This window comes from Pelophylax lessonae, assembly GCF_965119305.1.
Source record: "Pelophylax lessonae genome assembly, chromosome: 9".
Lineage (NCBI taxonomy): Eukaryota > Metazoa > Chordata > Amphibia > Anura > Ranidae > Pelophylax > Pelophylax lessonae.
This window is the reverse complement of record NC_138776.1, coordinates 231951796-231968086: the sequence shown is the minus strand read 5'-3', so window position 1 is coordinate 231968086 and position 16291 is coordinate 231951796.

Sequence of the window (16291 nt, the reverse complement as noted above, 5' to 3'; positions counted from 1 at the left end):
AAGGCGTAAAGGGCAAGCTCAGGCCATGTGCCCAATTTGGAGACCCAGAAGTTGAAGGGGGCAGACCCGTCATTCACTACATGTAGGCGTGTGCACACATACTGCTCCACCATGTTGGTGAAATGCTGCCTCCTGCTAAGACGTTCCATATGAGCTGCTGGTGCTGCTGTTTGTTGTGGCGTGCTGACAAAGCTTTTCCACATTTCGGCCATGCTAACCCTGCCTTCTGAGGTGCTGGCGGTGCCCTGGTTGCGTTGGCGACCTCTTCCTCCTCTGCCTTGGCCTTGTGCTTCCACTGTGGCCCCGCTGTTAGGTGGGAATGCCAGCAGCATCGCGTCTACCAGCGTGCGCTTGTACTCGCGCATCTTGCGATCGCGCTCCAGTGAGTGAATTAAGGACGGTACGTTGTCCTTGTAACGGGGATCCAGCAGCGTGGCCACCCAGTAATGAGCACAAGTTAGAATGTGGGCAACTCGGCGGTCGTTGTGGAGACACTGCAGCATGTAATCGTTTATGTGTGGGAGGCTGCCCAGAGGCAACGAAAGGCTGTCCTCTGTGGGAGGTGTATCGTCTGTGTCCTCTGTATCCCCCCAGCCACGCACCAGTGATGGCCATGAGCTGGCCTAGGTGCCACCCTGCTGTGAACATGGTTCCATCTCCTCCTCCATCTCCTCCTCCTCATCCTCCAGAACTGTGCCCCTGCTGGACAATTGTGTCCCTGGCGTTTGTGGGTGCAGGAACCCACCCTCGGAGCCACTTGCGAATGACTGCCCTGAAAGCCTTGGAAATGTTACCTCTTCATCCTCCTCCTCCTCATCCTGTGCCACATCCTCTTCCATCATCGCCTGAATCGTTTTTTTGAAGGAGGCATAGAAGTGGGATAGTTAAGCTGACAACGGCGTCACCGGCACTGGCCATGTTGGTGGAGTACTGAAAACAGCGCAACAAGGCACACAGGTCTCGCATAGAGGCCCAGTTATTGGTGGTGAAGTGGTGCTGTTCCGCAGAGCGACTCACGCGTGCGTGCTGCAGCTGAAACTCCACTATGGCCTGCTGCTGCTCGCACAGTCTTTCCAGCATGTGCAAGGTGGAGTTCCACCTTGTGGGCACGTCACATATGAGGCAGTGAGCGGGAAGGCCGAAGTTACGCTGCAGCGCTGACAGGCGAGCAGCAGCAGGGTGAGAATGCCGAAAGTGCGCACAGATGGCCCGCACTTTCTGCAGCAGCTTTGACATATTGGGGTAATTTTTAAGGAACCTCTGCACCACCAAATTCAGCACATGCGCCAGGCAAGGGATGTGCGTCAAACTGGCTAGGCCCTGCTATGAGATTTCGCCCGTTATCGCACACCACCAGGCCGGGCTTGAGGCTCGCTGGCAGCAACCACTCATTTGTCTGCTGTTCCATGCTCCTCCACAACTCCTGCGCGGGGTGTGGTTTTTACCCCAAACAGGCAAGTTTTAAAACTGCCTGCTGTCGTTTACCCCTGGCTTTGCTGAAGTTGTTACGCTGACCGGATGAGGAGGCGGTAGAGGATGAGGAAGCGGAGTAGGAGTTAGGAACAGGAGGCAAACTTAAGCGCCCTGCAATCCTCGGTGGTGGAAGGACATGCGCCAAATTGCTATCCGCCTCAGGCCCATCCGCCACTGCATTTACCCAGTGTGCCGTTAGGGAGATATAACGCCCCTGACCGTGCTTACTGGTCCACGTATCGGTAGTTAGGTGGACCTTGGCACAGATGGCGTTGCGCAGTGCACACCTGATATTTTCCCCCACTTGGTTGTGCAGGGAAGGGATGGCTTGCCTGGAAAAGTAGTGGCGGCTGGGCACGACGTACTGTGGGACAGCCACCGACATAAGGCTTTTAAAACTGTGCGTCTCCACCAGACGGAATGACAGCATTTCAAAGGCCAAGAATTTTGAAATGCTGGCATTCAGGGCCAGGGATCGCGGGTGGGTAGGGGGGTACTTCCTCTTCCTCGGAAGTGTTTGGGAGATGGAAAGCTGAACGCTTCCACGGGACATTGTGGAGATGGTTGGTGACCCAGGTGGTGGTGTTGCTGACAGATCGTCTGTTTGCGGGGTGGCAGGTGCCGGTATCACTACAGAGGTGGATGAAGAGGCAGAGACTGCAGCAGAAGAGGAAGCAGGAGGAGCCAGAGACCTTTCTTGGTTTTGAAGGTGTCTACTCCACTGCAGCTCGTGCTTTGCACTTAGATGCCTGATCATGCAGGTTGTGCTCAGGTTGAGAAGGTTTATGCCTCGCTTCAGGCTCTGATTGCACAGGGTGCAAACCACTCGTGTCCTGTCATCAGCACATTTTCTGAAGAACTTCCATGCTAGAGAACTCCTTTGAGCTGGCTTTGGTGCGCTCAATCCCTTGCTGCATTGGGCAGTAGCAGGCGTAGTGTCTAGGGCACGGCCGCTCTGCTTCTGCACCCTGCTCCCTCTTCTGATGTGCTGGTGGCTCTGTGCGACCACCGCCTCTTCCTCCAAACTACTCAGGTCACCTGCATGACCTTCATTCCATGTGGGGTCGAGGACCTCATCGTCCTCCACATCATCTTCCACCCAGTCTTCACCCCTGCCCTCCTTGTCGGTCTCCACAATTCTGAGTGCCGCAGCAGTTGGCACCTGCGTTTCGTCATCATCGGAGACGTGCTGCGATGGTCCTTCCATGTACTCATCTTGAGAAATAAGTGGTTGGGCATCGCTGCAATAAATCTCTTCCACTTCTGGGGCAGGGCTAGGTGGATGGCCCTGGGAAACCCTTCTGACAGAGTCATCAAAAAGAAGAAGAGACTGCTGCATGACTTGGGGCTCAGACTGCTTGCCTGATTTGCAAGGGGGTGAGGTGAAAGACGGTTGAACATCAGCTGCAGGTGCCAACTCTGACCTTTCTGCAATAGACTGGGTGGGAGACAATGTGAAGGAACTGGAGGCACTGTCAGCAGCAAACCAATCTACTATCGCCTCTACTTGTCCTGGCCTCAACACTTGTAGAGGCGCATGATGCCCTACCAAATACTGCTGCAGGTTCTGTGGCCTACTCACACTTGAGGAAGGTGTTTCACTTGTGCGTGTAGCTGGCACAGATCGACCGCGTCCTCTCCTTGCAACAGGAGCTCTACCAGCAGCACCACGACCCAGGCCACGGCCCCTATTCGACGGTCTCCTCATATTTCTGTAATTTATGATCTTGCCCTAGAAAGGTTTATATTGAATAGCGGAACAAAACAACAACGCATCGCACGGGTGTATCTCACAGTCAAATATGCAAACTATGCCGCAATTTAATTTTTTTTACCCTAAAACAGTGTTTATTAAATAGCGGAATAGAAAAACTGTATACAAATACAACGGGTTTATCTCACAGTCAAATATGCAAAGTATGCCGCAATTTAATTTTTTTCACCCCAAAAGGGTGTATATTACATATAGTTACAAAGTTACATAGTAGATGAGGTTGAATAAAGACAATAGTCCATCCAGTTCAACCTGTGTAGGTGTGTGTGGCTGTAATCATCTCACATAGCCCTGAATGTTCTGATCCTTGAGATGTACGTCTAAGAGTCTTTTGAAAGTCTTTTCCCGCAGAAACCACCTCTTGTGGTAGAGAATTCCACAATCTTGTAGCCCTCACAGTAAAGAACCCCCCACTTTGCCTGAGGTTAAAACGCTTCTCCTCTAATCGCATTGTATGCCCTCGAGTCCTCGTGCAATCCCTTTGATTGAACAGCTTTTTTTTCTAAGCTGAGATCCCCATTGAGATATTTGTAAATTGCTATCATGTCCCCTCTCAGGCGTCTCTTCTCCAGGGAGAATAAATCAAGCGATTGCAGAGGCTCTTCATAATTAAGGTCCTCCAATCCCCTAATCACTTTAGTTGCCCTTCTCTGGACTCTCTCCAGCTCCAACACATCCCTCCTGAGGACTGGCGACCAGAACTGGACAGAATACTCCAGATGCGGTCGGACCAGAGTTTTATAAAGTGGAAGGATTATAGTCTTATCTCTGGAATACATCCATTTCTTTATGCATTCTAATATTCTGCTGGCTTTGGCAGCTGCTGCTTGACATTGCATGCTATTGCCTAATCTATCATCAACCAAGACTCCCAGATCTTTCTCCATTTTTGATTCCCCCATGGGTTCCCCTCCTAACATGTATTGTGATTTTATGTTTTTAGTCCCCAAGTGCAAAACCTTACACTTCTCAACATTAAACCTCATTTGCCATGTCGTTGCCCACTCCGTTATTTTGTCCAGGTCATTCTGTAGGATATATGCTGTGAAGTTATTGCCCTGGCCAATTTTGTGTCATCTGCAAAAACTGATATCGAACTACTGACCCCAACCTCAATGCTGTTTATGAATAAATTGAACAAGGTTGGTCCCAGGACTGAGCCTTGGGGCACCCCGCTTACTATCTCAGACCAGTCTGAGTATGTACTGTTTATTACCACCCTTTGGACACGCCCTTTTAGCCAGTTCCGTATCCAAGAGCAAACCCTGCTGTCGATACCTGCCGACCTTATTTTATAAATTAAGCGCTTGTGGGGAACTGTATCAAACGCCTTAGCGAAATCCAGGTACACCACATCCACTGGTCTGCCCCTATCTAGCTCACAGCTCACCTCCTCGTAGAATGTTAAGAGATTGGTTTGACAAGAACGCCCATTTGTAAACCTGTGCTGATTACTGCTGATGATGTTGTTGTCTTTAGCAAACTGTACGATATAGTCCCTTATCATCCCCTCCAGAAGTTTACATACCATTGATGTCAAACTGACAGGCCTATAATTTCCCGGGATATGCCTTTGCCCCTTTTTGAATATCGGAATCATGTTGGCTTTCCTCCAATCCCCTGGTACATCTCCTGTCCTAATACTGTCAGCAAAGATCAGGAACAGTGGTCTAGATATAACCATACTGAGTTCCTTGAGTACTCTCGGATGTACGCCATCCGGGCCTGGTGATTTGTTTGTGTTAATTTTATCCAGCCTTTCCCTGATTACACCCTCTGTAAGCCATAGTGGCAAGTCCTGTGTATTACTACTACCCATATAGTCATAGTCAGGTGTAAAGACTGACGAGAAAAAAGCATTCAACACGGTTGCTTTTTCAGTGTCCTCTGTAACCATCCTCCCATCATTAATTATGTGTGCAATATGCTCTGCCCTAGTTTTTTTGCTGTTGATATATTTAAATAATTTCTTTGGGTTTTTTTTACTATCCTCCGCTATTTGTCTCTCAAAGTTGATTTTAGCCATCTTGATTTCGTGTTTACACTTCTTATTTTCCTCTTTGTATTGCTCAAAAGCCGATACTGTGCCCTCTGCTTTATATTTCCTGAAGGCCAATTTTTGAATATTATATTGAATAGCGGAATATTTATATTGAATAGCGGAATAGAAAAAAGGATATAAAACAGTGTATCTCACACGTACAAACACAGACTAGGCCTGATTACAATTTTTTGTACCCTAAAGGGAGGATGAGGAAGAGGAGTAGGAGGAGTTCGGAACAGGAGGCAAAATGAAGCGCCCTGCAATCCTTGGTGGTGGAAGGAGATGCGCCAAACAAATTTAAAAGGTGTATCTCACACGTACCGATACAGACTATGCCGTAATTTAATTTTTTTCACCCCAAAAGGGTGTATATTGAATAGCGGAATAGAAAAAAAAATTATAAAACGGTGTATCTCACACGTACAAACACAGACTAGGCCCCGATTACAATTTTTTGTACCCTAAAGGGAGAATGAGGCTGAGGAAGAGGAGTAGGAGGAGTTCGGAACAGGAGGCAAACTGAAGCGCCCTGAAATCCTCGGCGGTGGAAGGAGATGCGCCAAACAAATTTAAAAGGTGTATCTCAGACGTACCGATACAGACTATGCCGTAATTTAATTTTTAGTTTCAATAGATTTTTATTGAGTTTGACAAGTAAATAAGGGTAAACAGCCAAGTAAAGCGGTACATATGGGTCAAGGTGTAGCAGGCATGACAAAAAGATAAATCAACTACACATAACATTATAGCATAGCATACTAATACAGTCGGGTGAACATATCCATAAGAAGTCTGACATCGCCCCCCCGGGCACCCCAAGGGGAACAAACTGTGCCCCGGGAGGATGGTATAAGACAGATCAATACAGGTTCACAGACCTCCAATGCGAACAATCTTACAAACGGTGAATCAAACAACATGCTCAAAACGTAGAGCCAGGTGCCTAAGGTCAACCCAAACACTAAAGTAGAGCACTTGGGGGAGGCATAAGCTGGAAAGGCAAAATGGTGGGAAGGAGAGATAATGGGAGCAGGAATGGAGGTAAGGGAGAGCAGAAGAGAGGAAAGAAAGGGGATGAAAGAACAGGACAGGGAAAGGTCCAGCTAGATCCAGATAACAAATTCACAGCAACATATCAGTCTAAAACCGTACACTTGGGGTGAGATAGCCAAACTTCCCACCTCCTCCGGAATGAGGAAGCGGCAAGGTTGACCACCGCAAGCGCTCTTTCCATCAGACAGTGGTGGTTAAGTGCAAGGATGACTTCACTACAGGAAGGGGTTACAGGAGATTTCCAGTGCGTGGCTATAGCAGTTTTTGCTGCGAGAAGCAGGTGTATAATAACCGCTCTGTGACAAGGCTTAAATTCATGAATATTGACATGCAAAAGGGCCAACGCTGGAGATGGGGAGACCTTCTCTTGTGTTATATCCGAAATTAACATAAATAATTTATTCCAAAAGGACCGTAGTGAGACACAAGACCACATGGTGTGATACAGAGTACCTATTTCTCCACACTGTCGCCAGCACAGAGAGGGGTGTGATGGGTAAAACTTAGAAAGCTTGAATGGGGTGAGGTACCAGAAGTGGAGCACCTTCTGGTACTGTTCCCAATGGGTAACACATTTTGTGGCCGCATAGGTGTAGGCAAAGGCTTTCAGCCAAGAGGTATCAGAGTATGAGGACGACAGGGTACTTTCCCATTTGGTGACTGACGGGTGTTTAGAGAAAACATTATGGTTATTGTAGATGGCGTAGAACAGCGTGATACCTTTTATGTGAGTAGCTGTGTTTTGAAGGAAAAGATATACCAAACTGGGGATTTCTACACAAGTGGGAAGGGGGTATTTGTGGAGGAACGATTGGATCTGGAGGTAAGAGAAGATTGCTCCCTTTGGGAGGTCGAAGCGGGTTTGTAAGCTATCAAACGGGCTCAGGCGAGATTCGTGGAACAGGTCGCTAAGGAGTAATACTCCCTTGCGCAGCCAAGGTTGTATATTTAGGTGCGGGAGAAAGTGGCACAGCACCTTTAGTGGGACCTGTATTTTGTACATGGAAGCAGCAGGTGATTGTAAGCGACAAAATTCCCTCCACACCGAGAGGGAGGCTTGAACAATCGGGTTCTCGGAAGTCCCAGACCAGTTTCCCAGTATAGTAGCAATGAGATTCAACTGTAAGTCATGCCCAGGGACCTCAGAGGACTCAATGGAAGCCCACGTCTTGTGCGGAGACGGCGCCCACCAAAATTTAAGTTGGTCTAGAATACACGCCTTGTAGTAGGCGGTCAAATTAGGGACTCCCATACCTCCATGTCTTCTATGTAAGACCATGGTTTTAAGGGGGCACCTTGGAGGCCTGGCATTCCATATAAAACGGGTCAACTGTTTTTGGAGAGCAGAGAAGAAAGACACAGGCAAGGGTATGGCAAGGGTCCTAAATAGATAAAGTAGCTTTGGGAGGACAAGCATTTTAAAGGAAGCTATCCGACCCATAGTGGACAATTCATGCGTACGTAACTGTTGTAAAAGTGAGGGCAGGGAATCTAAAAAAGGTTTAAAGTTGTGTGCATACAGTTGTGACGTATGGGGTGTAAGGTGAGTACCGAGAAAGGGGATAGAATGTGAGGACCAGATAAAGGGAAACCTTCCGGCTAGGGAACTCTGTAGTGTGGGCGGTATATTAAGGCTCAGTATTTGTGATTTGTTGGCATTTAGTTTATAGTAAGACACCCTACTGAACTCATTCAGGAGGGTGTACGATTCTGGCAGGGAAGTGGCAGGGTCTGTAAGCATAAGCATAACATCATCTGCAAAAAGGCTTATCTTATGTTCCAACCCGGCCACTGACACACCTTTGATGCAGGGGTGAGAGCGAAACCGTTCTGCCAGGGGCTCCATGAGAAGGGCAAATATGATGGGGGACAAGGGGCAGCCCTGCCTAGTACCATTTGTGATCTGGATAGGTTTCGATTTCATACCTGAGTTGAGAACAATCGCGGACGGGTTGGAATACAGAGACAGGACTGCTGACCGTATCCATCCTCCAATCCCGAAGGCATCGAGGACTGCCCGTAGGTAGCCCCAGTGAAATCGGTCGAACGCCTTCTCCGCATCTAAATAGAGAAGCAGAGAAGGCGTCCGAGCAGCCCCAACTCTGGAGATCAAGCCGACAAGCCGTCTCGTCCCGTCCGGAGCTTGGCGGCCCGGGACAAAGCCAACCTGATCCGAGTGAACCAGAATAGGTAGAATTTTTTGGATCCTAAGGGCCAGCAGTTTAGCAAATACCTTAAGATCAGTATTTAAAAGCGAGATTGGCCTATAGTTGGCCGTAACCACAGGGTCCTTGCCTGGCTTAGGAAGGGCCACTATCACAGCCCTCAACATTTCCGGAGGGAGCGTAGATGAGGAGGAAGCAAGTTCAAAAACAGGTTGCAAGTGTGGAGTAATAATATCAACCAAAGCTTTATAATACTCATTGGGGAGACCATCTTCCCCTGGGGATTTATGGTTGGGGAGCCCGCGGATGGCTGAGCTGATTTCAAGGGAAGTAAAGGGTTGAGAAATAGACTGGAGTTGTTCGGTCGTGAGAGCGGGGAGCTTAACCTTGTTAAGAAAATCCGCAATCAGTTCAGGACAAGGCTGAGGAGTGTCAGGGTCCGATCGCAGGTCATAAAGCGATTGATAATAATCCGCGAATGCGTTGGCTATATCTTTTGGATTAGCCACAGAGACTTTAGTGTTGGGATGTATCACCGAAGCAATTTTACGTTTAGCTTGTAGCGTTTTGACCCGCCTGGCTAGCCACGCCCCAGCCCTATCCCGAAGACCATAGAATTTGGCCTTGGTGTATTTCAGGTGATTCTCATATTTATAGAGAAGTAGGGATCTTAATTTTTGCCTGTCAGTTACCAATTCCTGGGTAAGAGTAGGACTCGGGTTCGATTTATTGGTCGCCTCTTTGGTTTCTATAGTAGCCAAAAGTTCCTCAACTTGCTTCCTCCTGCGGTTCTTAAGACCTGAAGCAAGTTGGAGTAAAATACCCCTCATATACACTTTATACGTGAGCCACAGGGTGAAACATCATCCTTATCATTGAATTCAAAGAAATCATGGTGAGCCTGCACGATCTTTTGGTATGAAATCTTGTCCTCCAACAAGGAGGTATTCGTCCTCCAAATAGGGGGGGGGGGGGAATTGCCAAGCTTATCATCAAATTCCAGTGTTATCGGAGCGTGGTCGGACCAAGATATCGTACCAATTTCAGCGCGCAAAACATTTTGCAGAGACCTTTTGTCGGTCAAAAAATAGTCTATCCGGGAGTAGGATGAATGGGCAGCAGACAGAAAGGTGAAATCCCTCTCGTTCCCATGGAAGCACCTCCATACGTCGTATAGATCATGTTTCTGCAGCAGGGAGGAGAGAGAGCAGGATGGCCTTCTAGCTTGGGTAGTAGAGTCCATAGACGGTTGTACAACAGTATTGAAGTCCCCTCCAATGAGAAGTGTGCCTTGCACAATACCTTCCAGTGATTTAAAGAGGTGGGTGAGAAATGTCCTCTGCCTGGTATTGGGAGCATAGAGATTCACCAGTGTGAAAAGGGAACCGTTGAGTTTACAGATAAGAACAATATACCTCCCCAATGGATCCTCAATGGTGCGTATATGCAGAAAAGAGACAGAGGCGTTAATGGCGATAAAAACCCCACAGGACTTCTTGGGAGCATTAGCCATATACAGGTGAGGGAAGTTGGAGAAGGACAACTTCGGGCACTTTTCCTTGGCAAAGTGGGATTCCTGCACAAACAGAACATCTGCGCGGAGAGACTTTGCTTCTCTCAATAACGAGGCCCTTTTAGCAGGACAGTTCAGGCCTTTAGTGTTTAGTGACATGAACTTCAATGGCATGGCAGCATGGGGGGATTACTTGGTAGAGTGGCAATGAGACATAACAAGAGAAGATGCAATGCAACTGCTTGCCAGTAGAAGATCCTGTACTTGGATGGATTAAAGGACAGGAAGAAGAAACATCCAAGGGAGTAGCCGTCATGATGGTATTGGAGCAGTATTGCACGGTTGAAGCAGAGCAGGAAAGGGATGACAAGCATAACAAGCCACTGTGGGTGCTGGACCAAAAAGAAGAGAGCAAAGGAGGGGGCAGGCAGGGAGAAAAAAAGTAAACAAAAACAATACACAAGTACATATAAAAAAAGCCTGAGCATGCAGGCGCAATGGGCGGCCGTGGCCGCTAAAGTACAGCGGGGGGGATGATGAAGAGGCATCACTGAGGATCGAGCGTCCAGTCAAAACATTGGACTGGCGGGCATCCGAGGAAAAAAGAAAAAAAAGAACTGGAGAAAAAGGATATAGTAGAGGGTTCCCCGGCTCATCCATCCTGTGGTAGCTGAAGGAAACGGGGAGCAGAGCATTCAGGTTTCCATTCCAGATCCGGCTTGGCTCGGGCGCTCGGGGGTAGACCTCCCGGGAGGCACAGAATCCTCCGGCAGTAGATGCCACTGTTTAAAAAGCTGGATGCCCTTATCCACACTATGAACAGGATACATTTTACCATTCCATGTGACTAGCAATTTGGTGGGGAAGCCCCATTTGTAGATAACGCTGTTGTTACGAAGAATTTTCGTGAGCGGGGACAACTTCTTTCTATTGAGAGCCGTTTGCTGGGATATATCGGTGTAGAGGGTGATACCCGCAAATTCATCCGGCACCACCGGGTCGTGCTTGACTGCCGCCATGACCCTCTCCTTAACGTGATAATAGTGAATACGGGCCAAGGTATCCCTAGGTGCAGTGTCAGGCAGGAAGTTAGGCTTAGGGATGCGGTGGGCCCTATCCACACATAGCTCAATATCACTGAGAGATGGTATAAGGGATTTCATAAGGCGCTGAACAAATTTGGTCAAGTCTTTATGTGGCACCGATTCAGGAATGCCCCGGAACTTAATGTTATTGCGCCTAGAGCGGTCCTCTAGATCCGCAAGCTTGTACTGGAGGCACTGCATCTCGCTTTCTTGGTCGGCATAGGCATCAACAAGGTCATTGTGAGCAGTGTACAGATCCGCCATTTTGGTCTCCAGATGCTGTATCCTGTCATCATGTATTTGCACAGTATCATGAAGTGGAGAGAACATGGTGGCCAGCTCACTAAACAATGTGCTTTTCATGGATAGGAGCTTTTATTTCATAGTGGCCTCAGAAAGAGCCTGGTCTGTGGCTGGAAAGGCCTCTATTGGTATGCCTGGCATAGTGTTAAGTAGGGCTTGATAGGCTGCATTATAAGCTCCAGGGGGGGCTTCCCCCTCATGCCTGCGGTATTTCGTCTTGGTGGGGCTGCTTGTTGTAGGTGACAAGGGGGGGGAAGTCTCATCCAGGGCAGTCTGGGGGGGTCCCAAGACACTAGCAGACAAGGCAGTGTCGGGTGGGTTACCTCCTGAGGAGCGCGGGAGGCCGATCCCGGGGCCGGCGCCATCTTGCCGTCCCCTGTGAGGAGCCGCCGGAAAGAAATCAGTGAGCCTCTGCGGCGGCTTGTTGTTCTTCCGCCGCTTTGACATGGCCGGGAACGATCGGCGGGATTCCCTGGAGGCTGCAGGTGAGTCGTGGAGGGAGAAGCTCGCTTCACTCCGTTGCTGAGAGCAGCTACGAGGAGGGATGGCAGGGAGCTCTCGCACTAAGCGGCCATTAACATCGCCGGCCGGACACGCCCCCGTAATTTAATTTTTTATACTCCAAAAGGGTGTATATTGAATAGCGGAATAGGAAAAATTTTACAAAACGGTGTATCTCACACGTATAAACACAGACTAGGCTAGGCTAAAGTTGCTTGCGAAAGGTCAGCATACAGCGCAATTCCCGCATAAGGGTCAGGGAGAGATGTGTTTTGCCTGGAGAACCTCATAAACTGATCTTTGACATGGTAGAAATGAATTCTAGCTATCACATCTTGTGGTACTGAGTCAGGGATATGAGCCAATTTGGGGAGCCTGTGTGCCCTGTCAATGATCACATCTGCCACTGTGAGACCAGGCAAGGTTTTTGTCATTTGCTGCTGCAGAAAAGGTGTAAGGTCTGCTGGTTTCACTGTTTCTGGGATCCCCCTGAACTTGATGTTATTTCTGCGGGATCTATCTTCAATATCCGCTACTTTAAGTTTGAGCTGCTTAAGTTCATCTTCAAGCTCAAAATGTACATCAACCAGCTCATTATGTGCTCCTGTGAATTCATCCATCTTTTTTTCTACAAAATCCACTCTTTCCTCTACTACAGATATCTTTCTATTAGTAGATTTCATGCATGTTTCCATGTCTTTCTGGAGGGCCCCCCTTAAGGTTTGAAGCATATCTTTCATTGTGCTGTCTGTGATAGTTTGCCCTGTAGTGGGGAAAGCATTAGGACCAGAGAATCTCATCTTTTGTTTAACTGGGCTGATAGAAGGGGAGGATGGCGGTGGATGCAGTGCATCATCAGACTCACCCACTGTCTGGTCGGATGGAGATGAATGTCTGCTGCTGACACTCTGAGGGGACATGCTGCTGTGCCTGTCACTGGCTCCATCTTGCTTGATGCGGCCTGCTGCTGGAGAGAAGAATTCTGTGAGTTTTTTAGGTTTCTCTAGGTCCTTTCATTTCACCGCCGTAGCCATCGTGTTCCTCAGGTGTTAGATGCGGTGTGTGGCGGAAATCCCTGCTCGGATGGCTGCTTAGTATGGCTGTAAGGGACCCGATGTGCAGAGCAGAAGGATCACACTTCCATCAGCTCTGGCTGCTGGCTCCGCCCCCTTGTATGGAATTCTTACCAGCAGGTCCCGTTGCTGTGCCCAGCAAGAGTAACTGTGAGGGGTTGCGGTGTTCAGGCACCACCAACAGCAAAGGCCCAATTTTTGACACCTGTATGACAAGTACATGCAATTTCAAATTTGTATGGAATTCTTACCAGCAGGTCCGTTGCTGTGCCCAGCAAGAGTAACTGTGAGGGGTTATGGTGTTCAGGCACCACCAACACCAAAGGCCCAATTTTCAATATCAGTTTCAGTTTCTGCCGATACTAACCTTCCAGGTCCCCATCACTCCAGAAGATTTGAATAGCCGGTAACCAACCAGGTTAGGTTAAGTTGGCCAGGTCAGATGACAGCATTTCGCACCCACTTGATCAATAATAAGAACACATACAACACTTGATCTTTACCAATTTCAAATTGGTATGGAAATTTTACCAGAAGGGCCAGTTTCTGCGCCCAGCAAGAGTAACTGCAATGGGTTGCGGTGTTTAGGCACCACCAACAACCAAGGCCCAGTTTTTCTGCACCTGTATGACAAGCAGGGGCGGATCCAGGGGGGGGGGGGGGAAGAATGGGTCAATTGCCCCCCCCCCCCCCTTCCGACATCCAAAGGAGCTTCCCTGTTTGCCCTGATAATAGCACCGCAGACAGAGCTCACTGAGGACAGGGACACGGGAAGCAAAGCTGTATTACACAGCCAGCACAGGGGAGGGTGGGGCCGGGAGCTCCACTGATGCCCTGACTCTGCCCCTTTCAGCCTGTGTACTCGTAATGAGATAGTTCAGGCCCGGACTGGGACAAAAAATAGGCCCGGGCATTTTAGACTGAGCAGCCTTTTTTTTTTTTTTTTTTTATTAAAACCAAATTACTAATGACAGCTACCAGTTTCTCAATGTCTTTTAGTTCTATTTAGCCTGCTACAGTCACTGCTCACTGATTGCTAGAGGTTACTGCACATTTTTAGCACTAACCCATTGGTGGCTGGGGAGGGGGGAGGTGTAATTAGTGGCAGTACTGGGGGGAGGGGGGTGAATTGAGTGGCAGTGCTGGGGGGGAGGAATGAGTAGCAGTTCTGAGGGAGGGGAAAGGGGTATGAATTAAGTGGGAGGTCTGGGGAGGGGGTGTGAATTGAGTGGCAGTGTTGGGGAGGGGGTGTGTGAATTGAGTGGCAGTGCTGGGGGGATGGAATCAGTGGCAGTGCTGGGGGGATGGAGTCAGTGGCAGTTCTTGGGGGGATGGAGTCAGTGGCAGTGCTGGGGGGGTATGGAGTAAGTGGCAGTGATGGGGGGTATGGAGTCAGTGGCAGTACTGGGGGGGTGTGATGAATGTCGGGGGGGATTGGATGTGGGGGGGATGAATGACAGTACGAGAGGAGGGTGAGATGACTGGTAGTGCTGGTGGGTTGTTGGGATGAGTGGCAGTGCTGAGGGGGATGAGATCAGTAGCAGTACTGGGGGGGGGGATGGAATTAATGGCAGTGTTAGTGGCAGTATTGGGGGGGGGAATTAATGGCAGTGCTGGGGGGATTGGATGGGATCAGTGGCAGTATGGAGGGATGGTGGGATCAGTGGCAGTGCAGGGGGGATAGGATGAGTGACAATATGTGGAAGGTGGAATCAGTGGCTGTGCGGGGGGACGAGATGAGTGGCAGTGCTTGGGGGGAATTGAATGGGATCAGTGGCAGTGCTTGGGGAGTGGGATGAGTGGCAGCATAGAGGGAGGGAATGGGATGAGTGGCAGCGTGGAGGGTGGGGAGGAGTGGCAGCGTGGAGCAAAGGGGATGGGAGGAGTGGCAGCGTGAAGAGAGGCAGCATGGAGGGAGAAAAGAGGAGTAGTGTCAGTGTGGACGGAGGGGAGGAGTGGCAGCGTAGAAGGGAGGCAGTGTGGAGTGAGGCAGCATGGAGGGAGGGAGGAAAGGGGAGAAGTGTCAGTGTGGAGGGAGGGAGGGTAGGAGTGGCACCATGGAGGGGATGGGATGAGTGGCAGTGCTGGTGGTGGGTGGCATCAGTGGCCATGCTGGGTGGAGGGATGGGATCAGTGACAGTGTTGGGGGGGGGGGGGGTCCGTAGCAGTGCTGGGGGGGATCAGATCAGTGACAGTGCTGTAAGGGGATCAGTGACAGTGCTGGGGATCGGATCAGTGACAGGGCTGGGAGGGGATCGGATCAGTGACAGGGCTGGGGGGAATCGGATCAGTGATAGGGCTGGGGGGAATCGGATCAGTGACAGGGCTGGGGGGGGTCGGATCAGTGACAGGGCTGGGGGGGATCGAATCAGTGACAGGGCTGGGGGGGGGGAGTCGGATCAGTGACAGGGCTGGGGGGGGGAAGATGATCGAATCAGTGACAGGGCTGGGAGGGAGGGGATCAGATCAGTGACAGGGCTGGGAGGGGATCGGATCAGTGACAGGGCTGGGAGGGGATTGGATCAGTGACAGGGCTGGGAGGGGATCGGATCAGTGACAGGGCTGGGAGGGGATCGGATCAGTGACAGGGCTGGGGGGAATCGGATCAGTGATAGGGCTGGGGGGAATCGGATCAGTGACAGGGCTGGGGGGGGTCGGATCAGTGACAGGGCTGGGGGGGATCGAATCAGTGACAGGGCTGGGGGGGGGGGGTCGGATCAGTGACAGGGCTGGGGGGGGGGGGGGATGATCGAATCAGTGACAGGGCTGGGAGGGAGGGGATCAGATCAGTGACAGGGCTGGGAGGGGATCGGATCAGTGACAGGGCTGGGAGGGGATCGGATCAGTGACAGGGCTGGGAGGGGATCGGATCAGTGACAGGGCTGGGAGGTGATCGGATCAGTGACAGGGCTGGGAGGTGATCGGATCAGTGACAGGGCTGGGAGGGAATCGGATCAGTGACAGGGCTGGGAGGGATCGGATCAGTGCAGGGCTGGGAGGGGATCGGATCAGTGACAGGGCTGGGAGGGGATCGGATCAGTGCAGGGCTGGGAGGGGATCGGATCAGTGACAGGGCTGGGAGGGGATTGGATCAGTGACAGGGCTGGGAGGGATCGGATCAGTGACAGGGCTGGGGTGGGGGATTGGATCAGTGACAGGGCTGGGGGGGGGGAATCAAATCAGTGACAGGGCTGGGAGGGATCGGATCAGTGACAGGGCTGGGAGGGGAGGGATCGGATCAGTGACAGGGCTGAGGTAGGGGGATTGGATCAGGGACAGGGCTGGGGGGGGGGGGGTCGGATCAGTG